Source organism: Clinocottus analis, unplaced genomic scaffold, assembly GCF_023055335.1.
Source record: "Clinocottus analis isolate CAN_PGR_092001 unplaced genomic scaffold, fCliAna1.0.p SCAF_26, whole genome shotgun sequence".
In the NCBI taxonomy this organism is placed as follows: Eukaryota; Metazoa; Chordata; class Actinopteri; order Perciformes; family Cottidae; genus Clinocottus; species Clinocottus analis.
In genome coordinates, this window is record NW_027175998.1 from 4,681,084 (window position 1) to 4,688,139 (window position 7,056).

General features: G+C 47.8%; 1 long non-coding RNA gene across 1 annotated transcript; it reads right to left on the reverse strand.

Moving 5' to 3' along the window:
• Positions 1-1,045: 1,045 nt before the first annotated feature.
• LOC137794808 (uncharacterized) lies at positions 1,046-6,510 on the reverse strand. Its single transcript, XR_011078352.1, has 3 exons — positions 6,393-6,510; positions 3,037-3,110; positions 1,046-1,154 (listed from the first exon to the last, which is right to left on the reverse strand). It is a non-coding gene; the product is annotated as an uncharacterized lncRNA (long non-coding RNA).
• Positions 6,511-7,056: the final 546 nt, after the last annotated feature.

Genomic DNA, 7,056 nt, shown 5'->3' on the forward strand with positions numbered 1-7,056 from the left:
TTACATCATGTCTGCCAGTCAGATTAAAAAATACAATAAAGGAGACACTCGTAATCAGGGAAAATCATCCCAAAAATGTCAAACGTCTCAACGACGGAGCCGCTATTATTTGAGTATTAAGTGTGTATTGTGTGTATCTGAAATCCGTCTTCAAGAAGGTGCGTTAATGCACCATAATCCAGCTTCCTGTGGGGACGCGTGAAAAATAACAAACGAAGGAGTCATTCAGGGATTACGGCTGGTGCAACAATTCAGATCACCGGCCTCCATCCAGAGCTACCAGACTATAAAGAGCACAAAAGCGCTTAAGGTTGATTACCTTTGTGAAGTCGGCCATTTTGTGTTTGTGTTGGGGTTGCACTGGACTCCGTTTTGCTGAGAGGTGTTTATATGTTTCCATCCCGTGTACGTAAGTCAGATACAAACACAATGTCAATAACCCACCGAGATGCTCAAACAGTGATTTATTGCATGGCTCACTGTTGCACGGCACGCATCAGGCTGCACAGGTGCAACGAACAAGCAGCTCGCTGTAAGACATCGCTTCAACGCGTAAAATCGGTGATGACACATTGTTTTCTCGAGCTGGAAAATGTTTCACTCGTCAACAAAAAAACTCATTAATATTCCAAAACTCCAAACGGTAAAGTACTTCATTAAAGTTTGAAAATCCCATTCTCACTAAATTTACATGTTTCTTCTCTCCAGTGCAGTGTTATTAGTATTATTTCTTTGCCTTTTTTACATTCATTAGTCTCTGAATTTTCCAGCGCCAGAAACAAGCCAAGGGTTTATCCACTAATAGGTAGCCCTCCTCTTCCTCCTCCTCCATGATAAAGGACTCTTCAGGGTTGTCAGTCCACCACCAATCCTTTTCCTTGCTCCCAATCCTCCTGACCCCCTTCATAGCCTCAATCCATGACCTCTTTCTCGCTTCACATTCTCTCTCTTTGCTCACACTTTCCTCTCTCACTGTTCTCCATTTTGTAAATCTCACTTTCAGCCCCACTCCCTCCCTCCCTACAACTACTTCAAAAATAAACTACAGGTCTTCATCAACGTCTTCCTCAGTCCTCATCCAAGGCGTGTCCGTTGAAGAGGCCGGACTCCCAGCGTTGCACCAGAGGGCTCTTCTGTCTCGGCGTCCGGGGGTTCTGGGGGAAAGAAGGGAGTGAAGGACAGCGAGAGTGAGCGGCCATTCCCCGAGTAAAAGATGACGGAGACGGAGTGAAGGCTTCAGTGCAGAGAAGAGAATTAAAGAGGAGAAACATAGGATGTGTGGGATTGCAGCAGAAAGATTGGACGAGCAGCGTCAGCTCATTAGCGAGTCAGAGGGAGGTCAACGCGACTGCGACCAGCACCGAGTGTCTGCATGATGGTATTAATTTGAATCTTGCTTTAGTCGGACTATGCTCTCTTTCTGGGCAACTGCTGTTATCCTAATATACATGGCAGTGAATAAATCGAATCATTGGACGAAAGCATGTCATATCCGATACGATAGGTGGCGCTGTTTTCATTACATGTCGTGGTGAAGCCGTCTCCGCTTCACCTCTTCACTCTTCATAATGAAGAGAACCCCGCTAGCTTCGGTGGTTGTCGGGGAGCTAGTGGAGAGCAAACAGGGAGCTAGCAGCAGCGCTAGCTGGCTACAGCAGGGAGCTAGCGGAGGCAAACAGGGAACTAGCAGCAGCGCTAGCAGGCTACAGCTGGGAGCTAGCGGAGAGCAAACAGGGAGCTAGCAGCAGCGCTAGCTGGCTACAGCAGGGAGCTAGCGGAGGCAAACAGGGAACTAGCAGCAGCGCTAGCTGGCTACAGCAGGGAGCTAGCGGGAAGCAAACAGGGCACTCGCAGCAGCGCTTGCTGGCTACAGCAGGAAGCTAGCGGAAGCAAACAGGGAACTAGCAGCAGCGCTAGCTGGCTACAGCAGGAAGCTAGCGGAGAGCAAACAGGGAGCTAGCAGCAGCGCTAGCTGGCTACAGCAGGAAGCTAGCGGAGAGCAAACAGGGAGCTAGCAGCAGCGCTAGCTGGCTACAGCAGGGAGCTAGCGGGGGCAAACACGGAACTAGCAGCAGCGCTTGCTGGCTACAGCGGGGAGCTAGCGGAGAGCAAACAGGAGACTAGCGGCAGCGCTAGCTGGCTACAGCTGGGAGCTGGCGGGGAGCAAACAGGAGACTAGCGGCAGCGCTAGCTGGCTACAGCAGGGAGCTAGCGGGGAGATAGAGAGAGAGAGAGAGAGACGAGTGAGCAAAGCGTCGTTAATGCCAGCGTCAAGCTGAAGCGTGCAGCTCCAACGCAGCGTGTCGACGCCTCACCGAAGTAAAGAGCTAAAGCAGAACTCAACTCCGATCAGATACCACAGTTTCAAAGAGACGCACAAAAAGACCCACAAGGCAGGTAACGGAAATCACCGGGATCGGCCATTGACTTTTCTCTTCTTCTACGACACACACACACACACACACACACACACACACACACACACACACACACACTCTTGCCCCGCTGAGCTGTTTTACTTCTTCCCTTATCTCTAAAGATAAGCTCCTCGCTGTGTGTTCAGTGTGTTATCAGATGTTTGTGGCCTACATTTGGTGCAAAAAGAGATGCTGACATCCTCCCAAGAGCCTTTCGTCATCGGATCCGTTTTAATCCGGCGCCGTCTTAAACACACTGGTTCGTGTTCGTGCCGCTACGAGACTGAAGTGAACCCCCCCAAAGCGGGATTGCTATTCCCAAATGAACTCTCAGCTAGAGAAGCGTCATGATTGTGGAACCTGATATCATATTATTTGTCTCCCGGCTGCGTTTGAGACTCAGGAAGGTGATTTGCCTACATTTTCATGTCCTGTACCAAGTGTACGGGATGAGTTGGTGTGTGATTCAGGGGGAAAAAATACAAAAAGAAGTGCTCAATGTCACCGTGAGGTGTTTATCCACTCGGTCCAACGTTCAGAAGTTCGTAGAGCAGCAGTGTACACAGTGTTGTAATGTTTAATCTTAATTGCAATAGGTCGACTTTAAACTCTGACCCACCTCCGGCCGGTCGATCCTCAGCTCTTCGGCCTGGACCGGGGGCCAGATGCCGACCCTGCCAACCGACTGGCGCACTGAGAGAGAGAGAGAGAGAGAGAGAGAGAGAATTATAAAGGGTGAGTTAGAGTTTGCATCCAAGTGAGGCAGAGGTCGTCTGCTGTGATGTCTCCTTGCAGCAAATTACGAGAGGAATGCTTTAATGGTGTGAAATATATTTCATAAAATCAGTTTCTGTCTACTATTTTATGTAAAGCGATGTTATATCGCAAACTTAAACTGTTCTTCTGCAGAGTCAGAAGAACAACGTGACAGACAAACTGCAAGACCGCTCAATAAATGAGCGAAGCACTGCCTTCTTAAATATCTTAAGGTGATCAATACTGGAGGCCACCATGACGTCTTCATGTCTTCATTCCACCATGACATCTCCATGTCTTCATTCCACCATGACGTCTTCATGTCTTCATTCCACCGTGACGTCTTCATGTCTTCATTCCACCGTGACGTCTTCATGTCTTCATCATGACGTCTTCATGTCTTCATCATGACGTCTTCATGTCTTCATTCCACCGTGACGTCTTCATGTCTTCATTCCACCGTGACGTCTTCATGTCTTCATTCCACCGTGACGTCTCCATGTCTTCATTCCACCGTGACGTCTTCATGTCTTCATTCCACCGTGACGTCTTCATGTCTTCATCATGACGTCTTCATGTCTTCATCCCTCCATGACGTCTTCATGGCTTCATCCCACCATGACGTCTTCATGGCTTCATCCCACCAAGACGTCTTCATGGCTTCATCCCACCATGACGTCTTCATGGCTTCATCCCTCCATGACGTCTTCATGACTTCATCATGACGTCTTCATGGCTTCATCATGACGTCTTCATGGCTTCATCCCACTATGACGTCTTCATGGCTTCATCCCTCCATGACGTCTTCATGGCTTCATCCCACCATGACGTCTTCATGGCTTCATCCCACCATGACGTCTTCATGGCTTCATCCCACCATGACGTCTTCATGGCTTCATCCCACCATGACGTCTTCATGGCTTCATCATGATGTCTTCATGGCTTCATCATGACGTCTTCATGGCTTCATCGCACCATGACGTCTTCATGGCTTCACCATGACGTCTTCATGGCTTCATCATGACGTCTTCATGGCTTCATCCCTCCATGACGTCTTTATGGCTTCATCCCTCCATGACGTCTTCATGGCTTCATCCCACCATGACGTCTTCATGGCTTCATCATGATGTCTTCATGGCTTCATCCCACCGTGACATCTTCATGGCTTCATCCCTCCATGACGTCTTCATGGCTTCATCCCACCATGACGTCTTCATGGCTTCATCATGATGTCTTCATGGCTTCATCCCACCATGACGTCTTCATGGCTTCATCCCTCCATGACGTCTTCATGGCTTCATCCCACCATGACGTCTTTATGGCTTCATCCCACTATGACGTCTTCATGGCTTCATCATGACGTCTTCATGGCTTCATCCCTCCATGACATCTTCATGGCTTCATCCCTCCATGACGTCTGTAGATCAGCCTCGGCATGATGTGATGACTAAGGAATTGCACGTTCTTTCAGACAGAAACATGCAGATTCACCTCTCACGGCTATCAGGAGCTCGTGTGTGAGATTAAACAGAGACAACAAGATGAGAAGTCTGAATATAACAGTGAAACAGTGACTGATTAAGCGTGAATAAGTTTGATACCTCATGTGAGTGCAGTAATGTGAAGGTCACTTTGGTGAAAGAGAAACAAAAAGCAGCCACCGGACATGAGGTCGCGTCACTTATTATCTGTTAAAACAATCAGCACTGAGTCACGGTCGTTCAGCGCTGGAGACGGACGCCACACCCTGATCGCTTTGTCACGCAGGGACACTTCCATTCATTCAAGAGATATTCTCCTGGATCATGTTGGTTTCTGATGAATCAGAGGCCGGACGTCCAACATATCAATCAATCAATCAAACAATCACATTATTGTGCAATACTGTTATATCTTTTATACTTTATGCCTTATCTTTAGTGTAATTCTGTGTTCGGAGAACCGAGCCAAACAAGCTTTTCATTATGTAGAATAACTGTCTGTTATCTGTGCTTATGACAGTAGAAGCATCTCCAATCTTAAAACAAACACAGGACTTTCACCCAGGAGAGCGCTATCCGTGTCAACGTTGACTTATTTACATGTACGTCTGTAACTTAAATATCGTAACAAACTTCTTTTTAACCAAACCGTTATGTCTTTCCAAACCTAATCAAGACATTTCGTTGCTTTTCTGCTTTGTTTAAGACTGCGACACTAATCCAGGAGAAAACACATACATACTTGTATCTCCTGTTGTACTAGTACTAGGAATCACTGCTCAACACTGCAGCGCACACAATGGCAGCCGAGTTGAAATCACACAGAGATGAATGTTCAGATCTTGTCCTCTCAGCAGGCTGTATTGGCAGCGCTGCGTTTCACATTGGCTCTTGTTGTTCTCCGTCTCTATATCACCCTGAGAACTAAATAAAACTCCTTCATCCTAAAATTGGACTCTTCCAAGGCGTACCTTTCCTGCTGACACACTAAAGTGTCGAGATATGACTCAGGACTTTCGCTCACCTCAGCTTTTGCAATTAATATGACAGACTATGACAGCTATATTTATTGTGAAGTTACAGATTTTCCCCCTCCGGGTACAAAATGATTGCTCGTAACAGCCGACGCTGATTTTGGAAAGCCGCTTTGAGGCGACCGTGAGAAAAATGATATAACGTGCTGTTTCGGGGGGTTTACATCATTTCACCATATAAAAAAAAAAAAATGACAAACACAATTCGACACACAAGCATCCAAACACACACACTGCAAACACTCTGCGCTGTTCAATCCTAAAAAAATAAAAAATAAAACTATATATATATATTTTAAAGAACAAAATTAGCAGAGCTGGGATTCAAACCTCCGATCCTCTGCTTATAAGATGAACATGCAAACCATTGATCCACAGTTGCAATTGATGTGAGCACTGATATTATTGTCTTAGAAGTCATTAAACATGGATAAACAAACGTTTCACAAAGTGAGGGAATCTGCAGATAAACAGAGGACTGATGTCTGAATTTTTGGTCTTTATGTTTCTAGGTAATTGTTGAAAGACATTAAAATAGAGTTTATCATCTGAAAACCTTCACCAATGATTTAAACATAGAGAAACATTGTCTATAACTATACGTTATTATGTTGTGATTTTACTGGTCCGGCCCACTTGGGATCAAAATGGGCGGCATGTGGCCGCTTCACTAAAAGGAGTTTGAGACCCCGGCTAACACCAACCTGCTGTGGGTCGAGTTCCCGCTCTGCATGACGAGTCCGGTAAGTCAGGAACAGCCAGTCCATTGAGTGAGGGAGAAGGCGACAGCGTGGGGACCGGCCTCCCTCCTCCTCCTCTTCCTCCTCTTCCTCCTCCATACACACTGACCCGCTGCTTGTGAAGCTCCTTCTCCCTCTCTTGGGCCTCCCGGATGTCCTGCTCCACTTTAATTACTTTTGTTGAGGGGCGCAGCTTGAAAAACATGTTCTCCTTGGGTGCCTCTTCGTCCTCTGTCGTTTTAATCCCGCTATGTCCTCCAGTCCTGGATGATGGGACGTCCGGACGTCCGGAGTCGACCACAGTGACGGTCTCCGCCTCTGGTTTGGCGTGGCAGAGCTTCTGCGCCGGTACACTCAGGTTGCTCTCCAGGATGACGACCTGGCAGGTCGTCCCCTCGGGGAACCCTGGTCCTCTGGTGGTCCGAGCGGAGGCGCCTCCTCCTCTGGCTGTGCCCGGGCTCTGCGTGGGAAGCCTCCCCACATATGAGTCTCCGATGGTGGACGCCTGCGACGACACGTCCTCCTGGTCCTCCAGGGTTGAAGCGTCGCTGGCGGAGGACCAGGACGTGGCCCTGCTCGGGACAGGCACCGTCAACGTCGAGTCACTGGGTTTCTGAAAGGCCTCAAA